The 12,465-nt window shown below is 41.1% G+C and overlaps 1 protein-coding gene across 1 annotated transcript in view; it reads left to right on the top strand.

Moving 5' to 3' along the window:
* LOC148870454 (autophagy-like protein) overlaps positions 1–12,465 on the top strand; it is a 44,507-nt gene that overhangs the window by 14,563 nt on the left and 17,479 nt on the right. The window lies entirely within an intron of this gene.

Raw genomic sequence — 12,465 nt, forward strand, 5'->3', positions numbered from 1 at the left:
TCCTCTACTTGCAAGCAAGGGGAGAGGAGTCTCTCGATGTACTATTCTGATTTGACATCGATATGGAAAGAACTTGATCACTATCAGAATGTGAATTGGAAAGTATGATGAAGATGCAAAGGCATATAAGTCACTTGTATCTCAACAACGAATCTTTGCCTTCCTCTTAGGGCTGAATCCTTCGTATGAGTCCATCAGGGTGCAGGTCTTGGGTAGTAAAGACTTGCCATCAGTTCAGGAGGTGTATGCCTTGGTGCAGTCAGAAGAGAGTAGAAGAAGTGTGATGAATGGTGTAGAAGGGGAGTTAGTTGCCCTAATTGTCCGGGGAAATTCAGATACAAATGTCGGAGGTGGTTTTAAAAAAGGTGACTCGGAAAAAAAAAACATATGAGAAGAGCAAACTTTGGTGCACTCACTGCTAGAAGACACGACACACGAGAGATACATGTTGGGATCTCCATGGAAAACCAAAATGGGCATAGGATTTGGGTAAGAAGTCAACACCTGATCAAGGCAAGAAACCAGGTCAGCAGAATCAGAAAAAGTATAACTTAGCTAATATGGTGTCGACAGAGACGAGTCCTTTGGTAACTCAGGAGAGGCATCCCAGTTCTGACCCTAAGGAAGATATTATCAACTCCTTTTGTGAACATTTGGAATTGTATGGTAGGACTCTCCGCCAGATGGATTCTGGTCCTACTCCCTCTACCTCGTTTGTGTCTACATCAGGTAATGCTGCGACAACCTTCCATGTGTCATCTCATACCACTGATTCTCCTTGGATTATTGACTCTGGAGCCTCAAACCACATGACCGGTAAGTCAAATTTGTTTCAGACATATAACCTTTTCTCTGGGAGAGATAAGGTAAGATTAGCTGATGGTTCTTTTTTCTACCATAGTTGGCCGATGTACCATTCCTTTCCCACTTGGCCTTACCCTTCCTAATGTACTGCATGTTTCGAAATTACCTATTAATTTGCTATCCATTAGTAGTCTAAATCACTCATTGAACTGCTCAGTCACTTTTTTTCCGTCTTCATTTGTGTTTCAAGATTTGGCCTCGGGGAAGACGATTGGTAGAGGAAGCAAGGTGGATGGTCTCTACGTGTTGGAGAATAAAACTGGTCTTGTGGCTACAGAGTTCATGAGTTCGTTAAGTGAGAGTTAAGCCTATCTATGGCATAGTCGTCTAGGTCATATTTCTTTTGAGTCATTAAAAGTTATGTTTCCAAAGTTGTTTGAGTCCTTGTCAGTGAGTTAGTTATAGTGTCAGACATGTCAATTGAGTAAGCATTGTAGAAGCTTTTTACCTTTGCGAAATAAAAGATCTGAATTTCCATTTCATATTGTTTATTCTGATGTTTGGGGCCCGTTTCTCAACCTACTGAGACTGGCTATAAGTACTTCATTACCTTGATTGATGATTATTCTAGATACACCTGGGTTTACCCTATGCGATCTCGAGATGAAGTGCCAAAAATTGTGAAAGATTTTCAACGCATGGTGTTTACTCAGTTTCAAATGGAAATCCATATCTTTCAGTCAGACAATGCAAAGGAATACTTCCATAGTGATCTCACGTAGTTTTTTGCTTCGAGTGGGTCACTTCAGCGAAGCTTTTGTGCCAGGACACCCCAACAAAATGGTGTGGTTGAACGGAAGAACCGCCACCTTCTCGAAGTAGCTCGTGGCTTATTAATTCATATGAATGTGCCAAAACATTTTTGGATGGATGCAGTCTTGTGTGCTACATTTATCATCAATCGCATGCCCTCTCGGCTACTAGAGTATAAGGCCCCACATCAGCTTTTGTTTCCTACAGCGCCGTTGTCCACCATTCCGATGCGTGTTTTTGGGTCTCGTTGCTTTGTCCATAACCTGTCCCCTACTCGAGGTAAGCTTGATCCTCGGGCTATTCCTTGTGTTTTTCTTGGTTACTCTTTATCTCAAAAGGGGTATCACTGCTATGATCCTACCTCTCACAAGTACTATGTCTCCATTGATGTATCATTCTTTGAGAATCAACATTTTTTCTCGGTTTCTCCTTAGGGGGAGAGTAGGGTTCAGGAGAAACATGCGACTCAAACTCAACTACCTCCTTTACCCGATCCTCCTCCATTCCGGGTTTTTCATCATCGCCATAAAAGCCAACAGAGTTCAAGAACCGTGGAACCTGACACTATGCAACCAACATCATCGGATTCACCCGAGGCAGATCCGTCTCATCAGCCAGGTACACTTTCTCCTATTGATATGTCTGTTCCTCTAAATGTTGATTCATCTGTCATCAATGATCTTAATATTCCTATTGCTAAGAGAAAGGGTGCTAGGTCTTGTACCACTAATCATCCTATCTCCAATTTTGTGTCCTATGATCATGTTTCACCTTCATACCGTGCATTCCTCTCTTCTGTGGACAGTGTCCCCGTTCTTAAGAATGTGGCAGAAGCTTTGTCTAAGCTTGAATAGACAGATGCAATGCAGGAAGAAATTAATGCTTTACACAAAAATGACACTTGGGAGTTGGTGGACCTTCCTGAAGGGAAGGAACCAGTGGGTTGCAAGTGTTCACAGTGAAACACAAGGCTGATGGAACTGTTGAAAGGTACAAGGCTAGATTGGTGGCAAGAGGCTTTACACAGGTATATGGAGTGGACTATGCAAAGACTTTTGCTCTAGTAGCCAAGATGAACTCTATCAGGATTCTTCTTTCATTGGCAGCAAATCTTGACTGGGAACTTCACCAATTGGACATAAAAAATGCTTTCTTGAATGGTGACTTGGAAGAGGAAGTGTACATGACCCAACCTCCAGGGTTTTGTGCCAAAGGCAGTGAACAAAAGGTGTGCAGGTTAAAAAAATCTTTTTATGGGTTGAAACAATCACATCGGGCTTGGTTTAGTAAGTTCCATTTAGCTGTTCAACAGATGGGGTTCAAACAATGCCAGTCAGATCACACTCTATTTGTGAAAAGAGGTGAAGGGAAAATTGTAGCTTTTATTGTGTATGTGGATGACATAGTGACCACAGGAGATTGGGGGACTGAAGTACGGAGACTAAAAAAATTCTTAGCTACTCAATTTGAGGTGAAAGATCTAGGCCCCTTATGCTATTTCCTTGGAATTGAAGTTGCCCGCTCTCACAAGGGCATCTTTATTTCTCAGCGGAAATATGTATTAGATCTACTAGAAGATACAGGCAAGTTGAGGATAAAACCAATTGAATCTAATCATCATCTGGGAGACAGTTAGGGAGAGTTTTTGAAAGATGTGAAGAAGTTCCAGAGACTCGTGGTGAGACTTTTGTATTTGTCTATGACCAGGCCTGATATTGCTTATGCAGTGGGTGTCCTTAGTCAATTCATGCACAATCCTAGGACAAATCACTTTGAAGTTGTAGAGAGGATCTTGAGATATCTCAAGAAGTTTCTCGGAGCTGGTTTGTTGTTCTAGAAACATGGTCACTTAAAGGTATAAGTATATACTGATGCAGATTGGGTAGGAGCAGTCAATGACCGAAAGTCTACCAGTGGGTATTGTGCCTTTATTGGAGGAAACCTGGTCACATGGAGAAGTAAAAAACAAAATGTGGTGGCTAGATCTAGTGCTGAAGCAGAATATAAAGCGATGGCTCATGGGGTTGCTGAAATCATGTGGATAAGAAATCTGTTAGGTGAATTAGGTTTTGCAGTGAGCAATCCTATGTCACTCTACTGTGACAATAAAGTTGCCATCAATATTGCTGCTAATCTAGTCCTGCATGATAGGACGAAACACATTGAAGTGGACAAGCATTTTATTAGAGAGAAACTTGAAAATGGAGAAGTGTGTACTCCATATGTCAGCTCAGAAGAACAACTTGCAGATATCTTCACCAAAGGTCTTCATCATGTGCGGCACAAAGATTTGTGTGACAAGTTGGGCATGATTGACATCTACGCTCCAACTTGAGGGGGAGTGTTGAAATAATTTAGTTGTTGGTGTTAGGGTTTGTTTGGCTAGTTAAAGTGTTTTTTATTTCTAATTTTTCACTTCCGTTATATCTATTATTGTACTCACTTATAGCAGGGGCACATGGGTCTTTTCCCTTCTTATTTCTGCTGCCCTTATATATATATATATTATAATAAAGTTGGCGCCGCCAGCACTATTACATGGCAAAATCCCTTCTCTTCTCCCTTCTCTCTTCTTCTTCTCTTCTCTTCTCTTCCTCCTATTTTTGGCCGGTCATACTGTCAAGAAAAACGAAACCTCGGGTTCCTGACTTTCACATGTCCTCCATGCACTCATTTTCTATTAGGATCTGATCCGTTATTTGCCTTCCCTGCACGAAAGCACCTTGTTCTTGACTGATGATGGAGAGTAGAACTACTCGATTCTCAATGACAACACTTTAGCCAGGATTTTATAGATGCTTGTCACTAGACTGATTGGCTTATAGTCCTTAGGGTTCTTTGCATCTGCCTTCTTTAGGATTAGGGCTAGGAAAGTAGCATTGACTCCAGGGCTCACCGTTTTTTTATTTGCAAATTCCTGAAACACCCCAACAAGGTCTTCTTTGACCACATCCCAACAATCCTGATAGAAAGCCATTGTAAAGCCATCTGGACCAGGTGCTTTGGATCTATCCATTGAAAACACTGCCTGTCTGATCTCTTCTTCACTAAAGTTCCTTTGGAACCAATTTGCTTGTTCTTCAGACATTCTAGTCCACTCCAAGTCTTCCAAGGTTGGCCTATTATTCAACGGTTTCCTATAGATTGATTTGAAATGATCCACAAAACATCTAGCTATCTCATCTTGATTTGTGAGTTCCTCCCCATTCACCTCTAACTTAGCCACAAAATTTTTTCTTCTCCTTCCATTAGCCAATGCATGGAAAAATTTAGTATTTCCATCCCCTTAATGCATTAATGTCGCGAATTTTGCCTCCACGGGATTTCCTCTCTCAAAAGGACCTCTTCTAGGTCATTCTTTAGGTTTCCTCTCAAAACCCGTTCTTGCTCACTCATCATCCTTTGAGCTTCCTTGGAATCAAGTTCCTCAATCCTGGACATCAAGTCAATTTTTTGCTCCTCTATCCTTCCAAAGTGTTCCCTATTCCACTCCTTAATTTTGGATCTCAACCTTTTCAAATTTTTGTGGAATCTTACTCCCTTCCAATTCACTCCTCTTAATTCTTCTCTCCACCATTCCCCAATCAAGTGCACAAAATCCAGATGAGTTAACCACATATTCTCAAATCTAAAAGGCCAAGGACCAGAAGTTAAGGTTTCAGGACTTAGCTGGATAGGGCAATGATCAGAGGCGACCCTAGGTAAGTCTCTAGCCATCAAGTTCGTCCAATGGTTCTCCCACTCTTTAGTAAAGAGGAATCTATCTAATTTTGAGCAAAGGGGGTTTTCTTGGAAATTCGACCATGTAAAATTGGCTTGTAAAAGGGGTAACTCCTTTAGACCACAATTAAGTAATTGTCCTTTGGGGGTTATTAGATTCGGTACAAAGCCTAATTACATTAAAGTTCCCCCCAAGACACCAAAGATCCTCCCACAGACCTCGTATGGCATACAACTCTTCCCACATGTCATTCCTCTCTCTCTATACGAGTTTGGCCCATAGACATTGGTTAAGACCCAGGTGAAGCCATCCCCCACATTCCTAACCTTTAAGGACACAAAATCTTCCTATTAGCTCCTCCACTGATTCTACAGCATCTTCCCTCCCTAAGGTTACTAGACCTCCAGAGGCTCCATGGGACGACGCTGAAGTCAAACAAACTCCTTTTGATCTCCATACACTTCTGATCCATCTTCTATCCAATTCTGCCAGCTTGGTTTCCTGCATCAAGACTATGTCCGGTTTCTCTCTCCTCAACAAATCTTTAATTGCCCTTCTCTTTCTTTCACTTTCCAAGTCTCTCACATTCCAGCTAATGATCTTCATCAAGCAATTTTTCAAAAAAACCGCTTCTCAAAGACTCCACCTTACAGTAAAGTCTTTCTTCTTTCCTCTCTCCCACTAAATTCAATATCACCCTCAATATCTGAAATCAATCTCTCCACTTCATATCTCTTTTTGTTTTTTCTCCTATTGTTACCCTTTGTCTTCCTCATTAAGGCACTAGCTTCATTTATCTCCCTCCCCAGATTAGAGCTCCTGTAATAGTCCTTTTCTTTAAAAGTTGTTACTCTCTCATTTTGATCTAATTTATCCTCCCTCTTTATACTCCAACAACGCGCATATTCTCTCCCAAATTCTCTCTAGTTCCTCCTTTTATCCCTCTTCCACTGCCATCTCACCTTCTCTCGGTTCACACTAAGAGCTGCCAGTCTCTCTTCTCATCCCCCCCACTGGAGCTTCCGCTCGGGATTCTGGTGTATTTGTTTCAAGCACAGAAGGCACATTAGTAACCAAAACCGATTGGACAATAGTACCTGTAATGTTTGGGACTGAGGGGATGACTTCCAAGGGAGAGGGATTCTAGTAAGGAGATGGGCCTAAAGCTGTTCCCTGTGACTGAGCTTGTGTGAGAGAGTTTACACTGTGAATCAAAACCCTGGCTGTTTTAATAGGTGAAAGACTCTTCCATTTCTGTCCTTCTAGTGTTACATTGCAGGTTGGAGCGTGGGAATAGTTTCCTACCAGCATCATATCCTGCTCTTCCTGCACTAATGGACTAACTTCCTTTGCAGGTACAAGCAGCACCTGAACCGTAGCCTTAGGCAACTGATCTTTAGCCTTCACGATGTCTTCCTTGAATTTTGGTGCCTCGTCTTCTTTCTTGTTCTCTTGAAAAAGTACCTCTGTTCCCAGACTGTCTTCATCAAACACATTCCTTGAGCTGCTTAGGTCAATACTCCCTAAACTTAGTGTGTCATCTGAATCAATGGCACTGAAATCTTCCTCCTCAGAATGAGAAAACAACTCCAGCCTCTCTAAATCCCTTTGTTTGATACACCTAGGGTTTCTTTTTTCTGGTGACATCGTGTTCGTCTTCTCCAGCGCGACCCATTGTAGTGAGTTCCCAGGTACAGGGAGATTCGAAGACTGCTGGTTTCGGCTTGTGGAACTCAACGAAGATGATGATAGATGGTTACCATCTATCGACGCCACTCTCCCCCTCGTGTGCCAACTTAAAGGTGCATTGGGTCCCTTAGATGGGCTTTTAATTTTGGCCCAAATCTCATTTTAATATGAGACTCCCCCTGTCCCACCTTAGATAGGCCCACAATGGGCGGCCCACTATGAGTTTTCCCCACTCTTCTATAAGTTGGCCCGATTTTCTTGGGCGCACCTCTTCGAAAAGGCCCACTCCTACCTGGACAAGATTGGGGAAAGACTGGGCCCTATTGGTGATGCCCGACTTTTCAATTCCCCTACTCCCTTTTTCCTTTGATTCAAGAAGTTTTATTTGCCCCTTGTCACCATCTGTCCTGCGACCAGGTGTGCTTAATGCAGAACCTTTACCACCATTAGTAACTGCTAAAACATAAGATCTGTCAGACCTCCAGCTAAAGTCTTGTGAAGCACGTCTCCGATTTTCCTTCTTCAGCAAAGCTTTTGAATTTCCAAAAGCTTGCTCTCCCTTTTTTGTGAAAGCGTCTAACCCTTGCAGATCTACCAATCCCCTCCTGCCACATAATGCTTCTTCCTCGACCTCCCCATCTTCCTCCCTTCGATCTTCCCTCCACATTCCAGCTTCAATGGAGGAAGCCAACCAGACCTCCATGAAGGCTCCTTCCACTCTCAAATTTACCTTCCTGGGAATTTCCTCCGGCTTTACTCCATTTAATAATATAGCTGCAGACCTGAGGTCTCCCCAAAAGGCACCGGCTAGTCTTGCGCTAGTCTTGCTTCGCACAATACTACAATAGCTTTTGCAACTCCAACCTTCCAAAGATGGAAAGGTAGCCCAACCACACGCACTGTTACTCCATCCATTATCATGGATTCCTTTGAGTTTGACGAGGGAGACCATCTGAATATATTCACAGACCCCAGTTTATCTTGCAGACATACAGCCTCAAGATTTGGCTTGTTATCCAAAGGATCAAGTACCGCTTTGCGCTCATTAAACGGGGTTAATACATATGTAGTCTTCATCTTCAGTTGTTTTGTCACCAAATTAGCAATCTCCTCCCAGCTTCTCCCTGGTTTGTCAACTTCAACAATCAGTTTGTTCGCCCAATCTCCTTTTTCCTTCGATACAAGTATGGCCGCTCTATTTCCATCCTGCGCCAAGGTAGGAACCATAGGGGGTTCAGAATTCACTACTGTTTTCGAGTGAACCTTTTTTTCCACCTGATCCAAACCTTTCTCCTTTTCCATTTTCGTTCTTGGTAGAAACTCTCTCAAGACTGACGATTTCAGTCCACCCTTGGCTCTTTCTTCCTTCTGGTACATAGACCATTTGCTTCCTATTGTTACCAAAATGCTCTGTAAGTGCTATGAATCAACCCTTATGATTTTTCCTGCATTCCACCTCATACCTCCGTCCCATCTCTGTTATGGATTCTTTCCAACATCTCTCCTTTCCCTTTGCACTGGCTGCATCTACAAAGTTTAGGAACCATTCTACCATGTTTAGTCCTACCAACAACACCACAGCTAGCTTAGATTCCTTGTTTTTCAAGCTAGTCTGCCCTCTAATTTTTAGTTCTTCCAGTAAAAAGTTCTTCGCCTCCACCTTGAGATACTTCCTCCATCGGTTGGCTTCCACAAACTTCTCCTCCATCCAACTTCCTGCTTCTTTTCCTTGGTTCTCCATTTTTTGTGAGATTTTTCTCCCTTGTCTTCTCTTCTTTCATACCAGATCTACAATGTTTCATACCGGAACCAATTATTCAATCAATCCTTAAATTGTTGTGTAACTTTTTTTCCTCATTCTTGTGTTTTCCAAGATTTAACCTCAGGGATGACGATTGGTAAAGGAGATATGATTGATGGCCTCTACATCTTGGAGAATAAAGCTATTCTTGCGACATCGGCTCCTATGAGTCTTATGAGTCAGTCTACAAAAAATCAATTGTGGCTGTGGCATAATCGCCTTGGTCATTTGTCCTTTGAGTATTTGAAAGTTGTGTTCCCTGAATTGTTCAAGTTTGTGTCTATCATTAGTTTGCATTGTCAAGCATGTCAGTTGAGTAAGCATTGTAGAACAACTTTTCCATCAAATAATAAAAGATCTACTTTACCTTTCCATGTTGTCTTTTCTGATGTTTGGGGCCTAACATACTTACTAAGGGTGGGTACAAGTATTTTATTAGCTTTATTGATGATTATTCGAGATACACTTGGATATATCCTATGCATTTCAGAGAAGTACCCAAGATTGTGCAAGATTTCCACCGCATGGTTTTTACTCAATTTCATGTTAAGTCCAAATTTTCCAATCGGATAATGCGAAGGAATATTTCCATCATGACTTAGCTGAGTTTTTCTCCACTCATGGATCTCTTCATAGAAGCTCGTGTGCTAGAACACCCCAACAGAATAGCGTTGTCGAAAGGAAGAACCAATATCTTCTTGAAGTTGACTGCAGTATGATGCTTCACATGCATGTTCCAAAACGTTTTTGGGTTGATGTTGTGATGGCCGCAGCTTATGTTATCAATTGTATGCCATCACATCTCTTGCAATACAAGGCCTCACATCAACTTCTTTTCCCTCAATCCCCTTTATTCTCTATTCCCCTACGTGTGTTTGGTTGTAAGTATTTTGTTCATGATCTATCTCCAAATCAGGGTAAATTGGATCCTAAATCTGTTCCATGTGTTTTCTTGGGTTATCCATCTTCCCAGAAGGGATACAGATGCTTCAATCCTATCAAACATAAATACTTTGTATCAATGGATGTGCCATTTTTTGAATATGAATCCTTCTTCTATGTCTCTCCTCAGGGGGAGAACAATGTGAAAGAGGAGAGGCAAGCTCCTCAAGTTCCTCTTCCCTTTATTCCTGACTCCTCTCCATTCCGTGTCTTCTTGAGGCACCATTAAGGACAGCTGAATTCAAAGGTTGTGGAGCAGCTTGAGACTATACATCTAGCACCATTTCACTCCTTGAAGGAAAACCCAGGTACCCTTGTTCCCTTTGATATTACTGAACCTATTGCTATTGATGATTCTACTAATGATCTTGATGTCCCGATTGCTCATAGGAAAGGAGTTAGATCATGTACTACTAAGCATCCTATTTGCTTAGTTCTTGTCTTATGAAAACATTACACCCTCATTTTGTGCCTTTTTGACTGTCATTGATTGTGTCTCCATTCCCAAAAGTGTTGCAGAGGCCTTATCTATACCTGAATGGACAGAGGCAATGAAGGAAGAAATTGGTGCTTTATACAAAAACAACACCTGTGAGTTGGTGAATCTTCTTGAAGGCAAGGAGCCAATGGGGTGCAAATGGGTATTCAAAGTAAAGCACAGAGCAGATTGGTCGGTTGAGAGATATAAGGCCAGGTTAGTTGCAAAAGGGTATACATAGGTGTATGGGGTCGATTATGTAGAAACATTTGCCCCAGTTGCTAAAATGAACACTATTTGGATTATACTATCATTGACTGTTAACTTTGATTGGGAACTCCACCTATTGGACATCAAAAATGCGTTTTTGAATGGGGATCTGGAAGAAGTTTACATGATTCATCCTCCTGGGTTTGTAGCACATAGGTGTGAAGGGAAAGTTTGCAAACTAAAAAAAATCCTTATATGGTTTGGAACAATCCTCAAGGGCCTGGTTCAGCAGATTTCACTTGGCTCTTCAACAAATTGGGTTGAAGCAGTGCCAATCTGACCATACTCTGTTTGTTAAAAGAAACTAGAAGAATGTTGTGGTATTGGTTGTCTACGTTGATGACATTGTGATTAATAGGAATTGGGACTCTGAGACTCAAAAGGTTAAAGACTCCCTCGCTATGCAGTTTGAGGTGAAAGATCTGGGACAACTACATTATTTCTTTGGTATTGAAATTGGCTGCTCAAAAAAGGGCATCTTCATTTCCCAAAGGAATTATGTCCTAGATCTCTTGTAGGACATGGGAAAGTTAGGAGCAAAGCCTGTAGATTCCTTTATTGAGGAAAACCATCGGCTTGGTGATTGTACTGGAGAACCAGTGACAGATGTCAAGAAGTTTCAAAGGTTGGTAGGAAGACTTTTTTACCTATCAATGACTTGGCTAGATATAGCTTATGCTGTTGGTGTCCTTAGTTAGTTTATGCATGCACCAACATCCTCCCATTTAGAGGTAGTTGAGAGAGTACTTTGATATCTAAATAAATATCTAGGAACTGGGTTACTTTTCAAGAAACATGGTCATATGAAAGTGGAAGTCTACACAAATGCAGATTGGGCTGGAGTAGTTGATGATAGGAAATGAACTAGTGGATATTGTACCTTTGTTGGTGGAAACTTGGTCACTTGGAGAAGCAAAAAACAAAGTGTAGTGGCTAGATCTAGTGTTGAGGCTGAGTATAGGGCCATGGCACTTGGAATTGCTGAAGTGCTATGGGTAAAAAATTTGATTGGAGAGTTGGGCTTCTTTGTTGATGGTCCAATGTCTCTCTACTGTGACAACAAGGCGGCCATTAATACTACAACCAATCCAGTTCTTCATGACAGGACCAAGCATATCGAAGTTGACAAGCATTTAATAAGGGAAAAACTTGAAAAGGGGGAAGTTTCTACTTCTTACATCAGTTCCAAGGAACATTTACCTGATGTCCTTACAAAGGGTCTTCACTATTTGCAACATAATGAATTGTGTGACAAGTTGGGCATGATTGACATATATGCTCCAACTTGAGGGGGAATGTTTTAATATGTGGTGGCCTAGTAAGGGCATTTTTGTTTTTTCCTATGTTATTTGTTATAAGCTGTCGCCCTAAGTATAAATATAACTTAGGGTGCTGCCAGCCTCACAACAGAATAGAACTCTCTTTCTTCTCTTTCCCTTCTTTTTTCTCTCTTTTATTACTGTTGAACTACATATATATTCATTTTTTTACCATCAATTTAATAAAATTCTTTGGAAGTTTAGAGTAAAGAAATTGCAAAAGTTGACTGAATATTGTAATGTTCTAACCATCAGCTACTTTCTTATACTCCATGTGAACATGTTATCTAACTTGGAAAAGAAAATGAGATAAGAACGTAATTGATTCAACTTGTCACATGCCATCCTTGCATGGGTTTCTATCAATCTAACAATGGTATGCCATATTCTGTACTTTTGTCATGCCAAACATATTGTGACACTTTTAAATATAAATTAACTATTTCTTATTTGCATACCACTTATATTGGCTTGCGTTAGCTTTTAAGTAATATTTTTGTGAAATTGTGCATTCATATGGACAAAATATTTAATTGTAAAGATAGTGGGGGAGGGAAACTTGCTTATAGATGGAAGTTGAAAACTTGTAGTTTTAAGGTATAGTTATGGCTATTCATAAAAAATAAAG

The sequence above is a fragment of the Nelumbo lutea genome, chromosome 2, assembly GCF_056320005.1.
Source record: "Nelumbo lutea isolate HS-2025 chromosome 2, American lotus-T2T, whole genome shotgun sequence".
NCBI classification, from domain to species: domain Eukaryota; kingdom Viridiplantae; phylum Streptophyta; class Magnoliopsida; order Proteales; family Nelumbonaceae; genus Nelumbo; species Nelumbo lutea.